This window comes from Camelus bactrianus, chromosome 2 (assembly GCF_048773025.1).
Source record: "Camelus bactrianus isolate YW-2024 breed Bactrian camel chromosome 2, ASM4877302v1, whole genome shotgun sequence".
Classification (NCBI taxonomy): Eukaryota; Metazoa; Chordata; class Mammalia; order Artiodactyla; family Camelidae; genus Camelus; species Camelus bactrianus.
In genome coordinates this window covers 125,964,469-125,977,821 of record NC_133540.1, presented here as the reverse complement: position 1 = coordinate 125,977,821, position 13,353 = coordinate 125,964,469, and positions in this window count along the sequence as shown.

The window sequence follows — 13,353 nt, the reverse complement described above, 5'->3', positions numbered from 1 at the left end:
CCCATTCTTGTCCGCCACTCAGAGAATCCTTGAGCAGCGGGGGGGGGGGGGGGGGGTCCTCAACACTCTCGTTCTGTTGCTGCCATTGCCAGACAGACATTGTCAAACTGTCCTGAATTCAAATTTCGTTTCAGCTGTCCTACTATGTATGACTGTTTGTGAGTTACCTAGGATTTCCGAGCCTTAGTTTGTCTTAATTGTAAAATGGGCATAGTAATGCTGGTCTCAAAGGATGGTTATGAGTATTGAAAATAAGGGAATTAACCCATGTAAAGGAGCTGGATATGGAGTTGGTATTCCAAAAAACAAACAAGCAAGAAAGGTAAGAGTAATTACTTAGACTAGAATTCAGATTTCTCAGCATAGCCTATGATGTTTCTCATGGTCTGGTCCCTGGGCACTTTCTGCTACTAATGCTTTTTTTTTTTTTTCCTAGCCAGCAAACTCTTGAACACCCAATGTGGTGTCCTATAATTCAGTTAGAATCTGACTCTAACCACCCAGAGTTAGCCTCAGACTGCAAATGGAGAGGCTCAGCCCACAAGACTGCACGCGCTTCAGAGGCCACTCATTAAATGTCAGGTCCCCAGGTGTCCTGCACTTTTGCCCAATTTGGCTACAAAGTCAAGGGTTCCCATGACCCCCTCCCTGACCATGGTTCCCTAATTTGCTTCTATGGCTCACAGAGCTCAGTGACTGTCACACTGACTATCACACTTTATCATAAAGGCTCCAAGGGAACAACCACATGAAGAGGTACGCAGGGCTCTGTGCACTCTCATCCTGTATGGTGGGCTTACACAGGGCTGAGTGTGAGCACACGCTTGTGAAAGTGTGTAAGCCAGCCCATCATGCCTTGATCTCCCCCTGTTTAGACAGCAGTATTTCAACTGCTCATTTCGATTCTCTGTTAAACCACTACTCTAAGGATGCTTTGTGGTGCGATACGTCCATTTAATTTGCTATCTCTTGGACCACTGTTGGACACTATGGGCTGCAAAACACTTTACAGTCCCTTGGTCTGAAGAAATTGACTCAGTCACCTAAATTGGTACAGTGTCTTCTGTTCCAATTGTTTAATAGTATTTTGAGCACTTGCCTTTCCACAGGGTGTGCAAATCCCAGTCCAGAGTAAGTGTCTATTCCCTTTAGGGTCCAGTTCTAGCCTCCTGGGGCCACCAGCATTGGCCCAGTGTATCCATTGCCTGCTACGGGTAGGGCCTTCCTCCCCGGGAATGTCCCTATAGCCATCCGCAGCCTCTATCCCTCTCGTTGGTAGACAAGACAGTTGTTGGAGTTTTTTGCCTTGGAGGGGACAAGAGGAAGATGTCCAGATTCCACGCATCTCTGCATTGCTGCTGCCCTCCACGTCCACTCATTTCATGCACCCACGTGGCCACTGCAAGAATGTGCACCCAGAGGTCCACTTGGTGGCTCCAGTCGCCTTCTGAACCTGGACCGGAGTTCATCTGATGTGCATCAACAGGTCCTACTTTAATGTGCCCCTTAAGTTCCCAGAGTGGTTGCCCCAGGGGAATGCTTCACACAGGCAGCCCTTTAACAGTCCAGTTTTCCACTGTCCGTTTACCTGACGGTATGGCTCAGCCATTGGCTGCTGCCCAGGAGCTGGTAAAAACCCGAACACAGGGGCTGTCACCGCTGTTGAATGCGTCCATCACTGCTAGGAAAAGAGCACGCAGCTCAGTCCGATGAGGTGATTCATTCTCACCTTCCTCAAGCAGAGTCTCTCTGCCTGCCGGTCTTAATGTGGCAGCTTTCCAAACCAGACTCTGTCCATTCCCCGAGGAACTGCCATTTGAAAACCAAGCAGCTGATTCTTGGTCAGTTGAGTGCTGCTCCTGGGGTACCGCCTGCATGGCAAAAGGTTGTGGCAGCTCCTCGGATAGTTCCAAAGCTGGTCCTCGGGGAGGAGAGGCTCCCTGCCGGCGGGTACAGAAACCATTTCCGTTTTTTTATGGAACTTCCTCTGGGCACTGCCTTCCTCATCAGAGTGCTTCTCTGATAGAGACATTATGGGCATCTCAGGTGCCATGGTTATTTTCACATGCCTCGTCACTGAGGCAGAGTCAAATGTCAACAGCAAGCTAGTCATTGCCTGTTAGTTGGTGTATATGGGGTGGTAACACGTGGAAATTTTCTGGTCCAAAACTCAACGTACGCCACCGGCAGGTACGCACAGGCTTTTGCCATCAGCTCCAGTCTGCTTGTCCGGTGGCAGACATTTCCAAAAACCATACCTGCGTGGGGAATCAAAGCGTTCAAGACCACGGAGAAAACTCATGCTTTGTGTAATTCAGACATGGCCTGCTTTTTGTTCCGCTCCCAACTCAAACATGGCCTTCTTTCAGGGAGTCACACGGGTAGGAGCTTCAGTATTACCAGGTGTGGAATATGTGTTCTCCCAAATCTGCATCAACCAAACAATCACTGGTCTCCCTCCTTGGCCCTAGGGCTGGGTAATAACAGCATTTTATTTCTGGCCACTTGTGGAATGAATGGCCGGGATGGCTCCTGCCCAGACTGTTCTCAAGAATTTCACTGGCAGGCGGGCCCTTGGAACTCTGTTGGATTTATTAACCCATCTCGGTTGGTTATGTGAGTCACCGCGGGTTACAAGTCAGTCCTAGCTTGTTCGTAGCTTTCTGACATTATCACAATGTCATCGGTATAATGTTTTATTACACTTGGGACTTGCACCAAGTCCAAATCCCTTCTGAAAGAATTATGACAGTAGGCTGGTGCATTCAGGTAACTCTTGGCAGTCAGGTAAAGGAGAGGTACATTCAGGTCCCTTCATGTGAGGCTGAATGGCAGCTGGCCCTTTTCTAAGTTTGAAACAGAGAAGAAAGTGTTTGTAAGCTCAGTCACTGAGAGTTCTCTGATCTGCTTTTACTCACAGCACTTCTGACACCAAAGGTGAGGGGTTTTCCTCTCATACCAACCAATTCTCCAACTCTCTGCTCGCTGACTGGGTGTCCCATAGTTCAGTTCTGTTCTGACACCAACGGTTAGTCTCAGACCCCACAGGTTTAAGTGCTCAGTCCCACAGGACTGTCCCCTTTCAGGTGCCAGTCACAAGAATCAGGTCCCCAGGTCACCCACATTCTGTCCAACGGGCTACGAAGTCGAGTGTTCCCACAACCCCTCTCCTCAGGTTAAATTATTTACGAGAGTGACCTACAGAATTCAAGAAAACGCTATACTTCTTGTTAGAGTTAATTATAAAGGACATAATGGGGTTCAGGAGACACCACCTTAAAATACGGCACCTTGGCCCACTGGATATGTCAGGCTGAAGGAGTTTGAGAAAATAGCAGAAGCAAGAAGGCCATTCTGACCTCTCCCACCAGGCCTGTCTTCCTTGAAAGCAGGAGGTAAATCTCCCATGTGAAAGGTACCCTCCATGTACCAAGAGGAAGAGAGACATCACTAGAGACAGGGAATTCAGGGCAGAAAAGACTAATTAAAAAAAAAAAACAAAAAACCTTGTTAATTTTTCACCATTTAATACCTCTAGCCCAAACCTCCCTGCCTTGACAATTTTCCACAAATGTATTGTTTCTTTGTCTAAAGGTATAGGAGTTTCCTGTTCTGGTCACTTCTTCCAGTCTTCATTCTCCTGTGGAGGCTCCCAGGTACACGTAAAAGTGCAATAAAATGTGCTTTTATCCTGTTAACCTATCTTTGTCAGTTTAATTGTTAGACCCAGCCAGGGACCCTAAGAGGGCCTGGGAAAGCTTACTCCTCCCCTAAAGATACAGTGACCAGCCCGATGAAGGGGTACACAGGGCAAGGTCCACAAGGGTTCCAGATGCAGAAGCCTCTGTCCTGTGTAGTTGAGGTGTGCACCTCCCCCCTCCCAGCACATGGATGTGTTTGCCGACTTGGAAGCTCCCCGGATTTTATTGTTTAGGGATTTTTTTATGGAGGTTTCATCATCTGGACATGACCGATTAAACCATTGGCTCTTGGTGATTGAACTCAATCTCAGGCCCTCTCTCCTCCCTGAGGTTGGGAGTGGGGCTGAATGTTTCAGCCTTCTGATCCATGTTGGCTTCTCTGACAACCAGCCCCCATCCTGAAGCTGTCTAGGGACCCTCCGAGAGTCACCTTGTTAGCTTAAAAGCAGGTATGACCAGTTGAAAGGGGCTTGTTATTAAATAACAAAAACCACTCCAATCACCTCCATCACTTAGGAAATTCCAGAGCCTTTAGGAGCTCTGTGCCAGGAGCCATGGGCAAAGACCAAACAATAATAATAATACACAGCCTTTTCTCCTACTTCCTTCCATTCTGGCCACCTGTCCTCTCACTTGAACACACCAAGAACATCCTCCACCAGGAACTCTGCTCGTGCTCTTCCCTCTCCGCCAGATGCCCCCACGTGGCAAGTTCCCTCACTTCACTCTGATCTCTGCTCGGAGGTCCAGTTCTCAGGAGAGCGTTCCAGCCACCCAGGCTCTCTACCCTTCACTCTGCTTTGTTAGTCTTTGTAGCGCTTATCACTGCCTGACATTATTATATTTACTTTTTTATTTGTTTATTTCCCATCTCCACCCTCCAAAAGAACAGAAACTCGTGAGGGTGGGAACTTTGCTTTCTCCGCTGTGAACCCACAGTAACTAGATTGTCTCCTGACACATGGCAGGAGTTCACCCAACGTTCGTTGGGTGGAGGAGTAAACGATTTTGCCTGCCTCTGGCAGGTGGATGGATTGTGGGTCAAGGGCCCTGCTTGATGAGTACTGGGACTGAGGTGACAAGCAGCCTTTGAATCTTGCATTTCACGGGCGGGGAAGAGGGTGAGGAGGCCTTTCCCGTTCCTTTCCTTTCCCTTTTGCCAGAGAAGGCAGAGCTGCAAAGATCTCTTCTGGCTTGACCTGCTCTCACCCAGAAGCGGGTCTTCCCCACTCCAAACTCTCCAACTGCCCAGGGGTCAGCAGGAAATTTCAATCTGAGTGTTCCTTTCCCCTGAGGGGAGTTCCCTTCCTGTGATCTCCTGTGGCTTAAATCAGGACCTAGAAAAAGGAGACCCTTACTGCCTGTTTCATAAGTACATAAGTATAAAAATAAATTAATGAATAAACACACGAGTGAAAGACACCAAAACCCAACATATGAGGATCAATCTGTCCACAGTATCTGCCAGAACAGGTGATTTGAGGTCTGTTCTTCTATCTTCAAATTCTCCATCAACTCAGGTTTCTCCTCACCTCAAGTTTTACTATGAATATCTTCAAATATAAGAAAATTGAAAGACTATGCAATGTATGCAGAAACCCTCCTCCCCGATTGAACAGGAGTTAACATTTTGTCATATTTACATTCTTTCTTTCTCTTTCCTTACCCTAGTTTTCTCTCTCCCTTCCCTTACACACCCTTTTTCCCTTCCTTCTATTGTTTATTTTTTCAAAAATATTTGAAAGTAAGCTGGACACTATACTTTATGTTTAAATATTCCAGCAAGCATTTTCCAGGGATATTCTACTAACTATAACTCCATTAGCACACCTAAGAATATTTACAATAATTCTATCATCTAATTTAGTACATGGACTACAATAAATAGTAAAAAATAATAAATAATAAAAATAAAAATATTAAAACTCCTCCATTTGCCTTAAGAAAGTGTTTTCTGTTTTTTTCCTCCTCTTTTTCTGAATCAGGATCTAACCAAGTACCCCACATGGCTTTTGGTTACGTCTCATTTGTCTATTTTAATCCAAAGCAGCCCCTCCTGGATTTGTTTTCCATAACATTGCTTTTTTAATACAATAATCTAGGCCAGCTGTCTTCAAGAATGTCCTACATTCTTCCTTTGTCTGGTGTTTCCTCCTGGTGTCATTTGACTTGTTCCTTTAGTCCCTGCGTTTCCTGCAATCTAGATGAAGTATAGACATTTGATTAGATTCACATTGAACACCTTTGCCCAGAATACTTATGTTTCCATTTCCAATTGCTACTATAACAAGTTGTTATAAACTTAGGGATTTAAAACAAGACAAATTTATTATCTTACAGTTCTGGAGGTCAGAAGTCCTATCCAGGTTTCACTGGGCTAAAATCGAGGTGTCGGTATGGCTGCATTCCCTTCTGGAAGCTCTAGAGGAGAGTCTGTTTCCTTACCTTTTTCATCCTCCATAGCCATTGCATCTCTCCAACCATTCTTCCATAGTCAAGTCTCCCTCTGAAGGTTCTCCTTGTCTAAGGGGTCGTGTGATTAGATTAGCCCCACTTGGCTATTCAGGGCACGATTCCTTTTTAACTGAAAAAAAAAAAAAACAAACAATATGTTCCTATAATTGAAATACTAAATATTGCAAGAAGAAAGCTTGCAAAGAGGTCTTGTTGTCCCCTCCTTTTTTATGGATGACCTAGGGGGAAGCAGTTCGCTGTCTCCTGAGGAAGGAGGTCTGCCAGTACCATCCCCTTGAAGAAGCTCGCTCATCCTGACTGTCGCCGGCATGTTCATTCTTGCCGGTGACTGTTGACAAACTGGGAAGTGATTCTGCCACATAAGTACCCTTGAGAGGAAGGACTTCAGAAGGGGACCAGGAAAACGAGCTTCTACCTGTTCTCTCTCACCTGTGTCCTCAAGGGAAGGGTCTCAAGCTTGGGCAAGTGTGATTCATTCACTTCCGCCTGAGGAAAGGGGACCAAATATGGCAGCCACCAGCTCTGATCTGATGAGTCAGAATGGCTGGGGAGGGGCTCTGGCAGCTGCATTTTTTAATCTGCTCCCCTTACACTCAGGTCGCTCTGAGGCACACTGTTGGCCAACTGCTTCCCTCTACAATTCAAGTATATACCTCCTGAAACAGCTTCACTGAGAGGACAGTTTCCTAATGGGACTCTAGATAGGATAACACATTCCTATGAAGGTTGGCAGAATCCTGACTCCCCAGAGATGTCCATGTGCCAGTTCCTGGAATCTGTGCTTGTGTTATCCTACATGGCAAACAGAATTTTGCAGATTATGCTAAAGAATGAGAGCAGCTATGTCCTAGTCCTGGCTCTCTAATTCCCGAAAAGACCTCGGACCAGTTACTTACCTTCTCTGGGACCCAAGTTTCTCATCTGATGACAGGACCTTCAAGCTAGAGAAGTGCTGACTCCATGATCCCAAACCTGCGATTCCCATCCAACACGGCCATTCGCCATGTCAGTGATCATTTCCACTACAACGTACAGAAGCAGCTCAGTCAACAAGCTCTGATCAAGTCCCACCAAGAGCCAAGCCCCTGTGTGTTAGGTACCCTGTGAGATACAAGAGGTAAGGCATGAGCGTTGACCTTTTGAGACATCTCCAGGGAGCTAGCAAACCTCAAGAAAACAGTGAATCCCAAATGACCTCACAGAATCATATTAGGTGGCAGAGACTAAAGGGGTTGAGAGAATGGCCCCCGGCACTTAGTGTCAACAGAGGATTCTTTGAAGGATGCCATTTACCTAAGATGTTAAAGAGAAGTAGAAATTTACTAGGCACCAGCGGTAGAAAGGAAGCTGGGAGCATAAGGCGGTGTGAAAGCACAATGTCATGAAACGGCACTGGAGCACAGGGAGAGCCCACACCCAGCGCGCCTGTGCCTTCAGGTGTCTGCACAGCGGGTGAGAAACAAAAGTGAACTCCTAATCCCACCACTAACGCTGTTTCACAGCACTTCCTGACTTCGGGGGAGCAACTCAACTCTTTCGGTTTGGTCAAACCTTCAAATCACTGTTGACCCCTCTTGTTCATGACTCACATCCAGTCCATCACCAAATTCTATTGACTTTATCTTTAGAGTAGATCCCAAATCGAGGTCCTTCTCTCCACTTCATTGCTGCCACCTTGGTCCCTGGCCACCATCGTCTCTCAGCTGGACGGTGGGGAACGCCTCTAACCTGCTGTTCAGTGTCGACCCACGACTCCCTGCGTGCTCCTCTCAGCACGGTGGTAGAGTGATCTTGTTCAGATGAAAGGCAGATCATGTCACTCCCCAGTGGCCTTCCATGGCACCCAAAGTGAAAGTTAGTCTTTATAATGACCTTCAAGATCCTACAGGACACGACACATCCTCCACGCCCCAGACCTTACATCCTACCATTCTCTCCCTGCTCACTCCTTCCCTTCTTTCCATCCCTACTAGCTTCCTAGTTGCTCCAGCTACACTCCAATCTCAGAGCCATTGCCCTGGCCACACCCTCTTGCTTGGAAAACTCTTTCCTAAGACAGCTCCTACCCTTGCTATCTTCTCAGCGAACCCTGCCCTGAAAACCCTATTTATAATTGCAACCTGCTCCCACTTCTCCTATACTTTCAATCCCCCTTAACATGCTCTGCTTTTTCCTATCTTACTCTATAATTAAATGATTATTTTCTTACATTTATTGTTTATGGCCTTTCTCTCCCCGCACCCACCCCCAACTACTAGAATCTCAGCTCCACGAGGGCAGGGAATTAAGTCTGACTATTGCATTGCCTTAGTAAGACGCCTGGCTCATAGAAGGACTCGACGCATGTTTGTTGACTGAATGAATGAATAAATCATGGGATTTTCTGATGGGCTGCTCTGAAGACAAAATGTGCCAGACAGTCACCATCAAAATGGTATTTCCCTATGCTCTGTTTTTGTCCTCTGCCCAGGAAGAGTCCTATAATGGCTCCCTGCTGGATGTCAGCCCATCCATTACCGCGTAAGGGAGGTGAGAAAGCAGAGTGGTTACCCCAAGAGCCTTGCTTTCTGGCTCTGTCACTTACTAGTTGTTTAAGTCATCCTACCTGGACCTCAAGTTCCTCACCTGCAAATGGGAAGCAACGATACAAACCTCCCAGGCAAGAAGAGTAAGCGAGATGATGTAAAGCAGCATCTGAGCAGGATAGCTGCTATTCTGTAAGTCCTCTAGAGGACGTACAGCAGAGACACGGTCTTCCCCTGCAATCATCTCAAAGTCAGATGACGCCCCTGGTTCTAAGGAATTGGGAACTGGGGCAAGTGTGCCAGTCACACCTTGTGACCTTTGTCCATCACACCCTCCTTCAATTGTCTCCACATGCAGCTAATTTTCCCCATTTTCATTTCCTCTTCCATGCAGGGCAGACATCTCTCTGTAACAATCTTTGCCAGTGAAACAGGAAAAACCAGTTTCCATCTTATGAAAAAAATAGTAAAAGCTGGTTCAAGGCCAGCCTTGTAAGAAATGTCCTGCTGTGGGTTGCTCCCTTCCTCTCCTACCCATCCCCCACCCCTAGGAATTAAGATTCCCGCCTTTGAAGGGGAGGGGGTGGTCAGAAGGAAGGGTGGGTGAGATGACAGCAAGGGTGGGAGTCCGGACTCTGAGGAGGCCAGGGAGCGAGGGCAGGTGGAGAAGGTGAGGGCCGGAAGAGCGCGCTTCTGCATCCCGCCCAGTTAGATGCAGATGCGAGCTGGAGCAGGTGCCAGCCAGGTACCTGGCAAGGGCGGTGGCCCCGCTGATTGGCCGGGGTGCATGGGGCAACATCAGGCGGTGGGGCGGGACCCGGGCACGGGCGGGGCGGGGTGGGGCGGGGCAGGGCAGGGCCGGTCCCTGGTCCCAGGGCTTGTCTTGCCCCTGCCAGGGTTCCATTCCCCAAGGTCAGGGCAGGGCTGGTCGCTGAGCCCAGGGTGTGTCCCGCCCCTGCCCGGTTCCGTTCCCCAGGTGTGACCAAACAAGTGTGTAAGCCACTCCCCAAAACTGCTGCTGCCAAGTGGGTAACTAAATCGGCCCGGACAGGAGAAAGAACGTGAATTTAGAAAGAATGATAAAGGTTTCTTGACAGAGATGGCCACCTCCAAAGGGACACTACCCAACACCATTAAAAAAAAAAAAGGCGATTTACTGACCACCGTGGTGAGTACTTTTCATGCACCTGCTCCTTTGATTCTCACAACAACCCTAAGAAGCAGGGGCTATTTTTAATTCCCATTTTGTAGATGGGGAAACTGAGGATCAGAGACGTCAGAACTGCATGCCCACTGCTGCCAGTAAGTGGCAAAGTCAAACTTACAATCCACAGTCCTTTACCTCCAAAGCGACTGAACCAATATCTTGTCCTTTTTTATTTTTAAAAGAACTGTACATTTCTATCAATAAAGCATCTTCTCTTTTTAAATGAAATATAATTGACAGAACCTTATGTTCCTTTCAGGTGCACAACAGAATGATTCGCGTATCTATGTACTGTGAAATGGCCACCGCATAATTCTAGCTGACATCCATCACCACACAGAGTTCCAACTGTTTTTTCTTAGGGTGAGAACTTTTAAGATCTACTCTCTTAAGCATCATCTTCTTTATACCAGATTTGCTTTGGAGCTTGAAACCAATTTCCTGAGTTGTAGGTGGTGACAAGGAGCCCCGCACCCCTCGAAGTGCACCTACTGAAAACATCCCTTCCAAACTATTCTGGGAGCAGAGAAAGTGAGCTCTTTAATGTGACCTTTCAGCTGGCTCACCCTTCTTTATGCCTTAAGGGGCTTCCTTTGGCAGCTTGGGAGACCCTCCTGCAGTCCTCTGCCCACTTGTCACCCTCTTCCATCACTGGTCCCCCCACCTGGACTCCAGCCCTGCCAGGCCTGTCCAGCCTCACCAAGTCCTTCTGGGAGGGATGTGACCCTGCCCTTGACTGCCAGGCTCAGGGGTCAAGCAATCTGGCCTCAGGACCTCTTCACACTCTTAAAAATTATTGAAATCCCCTAACATTTCTTGTTTCTGTGACTTATAGCTATTAGTATTTACTGTATTTGAAGTCAAAAATAAGAAAAAATTTTAAATTATTTTAAACATTAATAAACCTATGACGTGTTAACAGAAACATTTTTGTGAAAAGTAACTATATTTCCTCAAACAAAACGTAACTAGAATAATGACATTGTTTTACATTTTTGCAAATCTCTTTCACATCTGGCTTAGTGGAAGCCAGTGGGCTGCTCCTCCCTGTGGCTATATTCAGTCTGCCGTGATATTACTGTACCTCTGGAAACCTGAACCGTCCACCCCTGAGGGGGGCATGAAAAGGTAAATGGCATCTTAGTGTATTAAGACAATAGCTTGGACTTTATGAAACCCCTGAAAGGGTCTCAGGGACCTCCCAGAAATCTCTAGACCACAGTAAAAACAGTTGCCCACATTCCTTGCTTTGAAGATGGAGGAGAGGCCATGAACCAAGGGATGTGGGCAGCCTCTCAAAGATGAAAAAGGCAAGGAAACAGATTCTCCCCTAGAGATAAAAGAAAGAAACATCATTTGGCTGACACCTTGATTTTATCCAGTGAGATCTGTGTTGGACCTCTGACCTCCAGAACTGTAAGATAATAATTTTTTGCTAGTTTTAGCCATTAAGTTTGTGGTCTTTTTTTTTTTAACACTTTTTTTTATTAAGTAATAGTCACTTTACAATGTTGTGTCAAATTCCAGTGTAGAGTACAATTTTTCAGTTATACATGAACATACATATATTAATTGTTACACATTTTTTTTCACTGTGAGCTACCACAAGATCTTGTATATATTTCCCTGTGCTATATACTATAATCTTGTTTATCTATTCTATATTTTTAAATCCCAGTCTGTCCCTTCTGACTCCCTGCCCCCTTGGCAACCACAAGTTTGCATTCAGTCTATGAATCTGTTTCTGTTTTGTATTTATGGTTTTTGGTTTTTTTTTTTTATTTATTTAGATTCCACATATGAGTGATCTCATATGGTATTTTTCTTTCTCTTTCTGGCTTACTTCACTTACAATGACATTCTCTAGGAACATCCATGTTGCTGCAAATGGCGTTATGTTGTTGGTTTTTATGGCTGAATAGTATTCCATTGTATAAATATACCACTGCTTCTTTATCCAGTCATCTGTTGATGGACATTTAGGCTGTTTCCATGTCTGTCTGTTGTAAATAGTGCTGCTATGAACATTGGGGTGCAGGTGTCTTTTTGAAGTAGGGTTCCTTCTGGATATATGCCCAGGAGCAGGATTCCTGGGTCATATGGTAAGTCTACTCCTAGTCTTTTGAGGAATCTCCATCCTGCTTTCCGCAGTGGCTGCACCAAACTGCATTCGCACCAGCAGCGTAGGAGGGTTCCCTTTTCTCCACAGCCTCTCCAGCATTTGTCATTTGTGGACTTTTGAATGATGGCCATTCTGACTGGAGTGAGGTGATACCTCATTGTAGTTTTGATTTGCATTTCTCTGATAATTAGTGATGTTGAGCATTTTCTTCATGTGCCTATTGATCATTTGTATTTCTTTCTTGGAGAATTGCTTATTTAGGTCTTCTGCCCATTTTTGGATGGGGTTGTTTGTTTTTTTCTTATGATGTCATATCAGCTGCTTATATATTCTGGAGATCAAGCCTTTGTCGGTTTCATTTGCAAAAATTTTGTTCCATTCCATAGGTTGTCGTTTTGTTTTATTTATGGTTTCCTTTGCTGTGCAGAAGCTTGTAAGTTTAATTAGGTCTCATTTGATTATTCTTGCCTTTATTTCTATTGCTTGGGCAGATTGTCCTAGGAGAACATTTTTGAGATGTATGTGAGATAATGTTTTGCCTATATTTTCTTCTAGGAGGTTTATTGTATCTTGTCTTATGTTTAAGTCTTTGATCCATTTTGAGTTGATTTTTGTGTATGGTGTAAGAGAGTGTTCTAGCTTCATTGATTTACATGCTGCTGTCCAGTTTTCCCAACACCATTTGCTGAAGAGACTGTCTTTATTCCATTGTATATTCTTGCCTCCTTTGTTGAAGATTAGTTGACCAAAAGTTTGTGGGTTCATTTCTGGGCTCTCTATTCTGTTCCATTGGTCTATATGTCTGTTTTTGTACCAATACCATGCTGCCTTGATTACTGTAGCTCTGTAGTGTTGTCTGAAGTCTGTGAGAAGTTTGTGGTCATTTGTTATAGCAACAAAAGGAAGTTAACCCACTGCCCTAAACTCCATGATACCAGCCTCTGTCCACCAGGGAAGGAGTTTGTGGACCCGTGGTGTTAGACCCACTGAAAGCTAGTGCCCACTCTCCTGGAACTCCCATGGGTGCCCAAGATCGAGTTCATTGCCCAAATGTCCCAAGCCCACTCTCCACTTGCATGGCCTGTTTCCTTGGTCCAGCCTTACAAGGGGGCCAAGGGGGCACCCCAGTCCCAAAGGGCACCCAGCAGTGGCTATTAGTGGGGTTGGACAGAACTGGGATGTGCAGGTGGGGTGGTTCACACATGTGCGTGAGGCTGCTCCTGCCGTGGGATGGAGCTCTGGGTGACAGGAGAAGGGGACAGGCTGGGGGCTGGGGGCTGAGGGCCTGAGGGGTGGGAGCCGGGGACCGAACCAAGCAAGCCC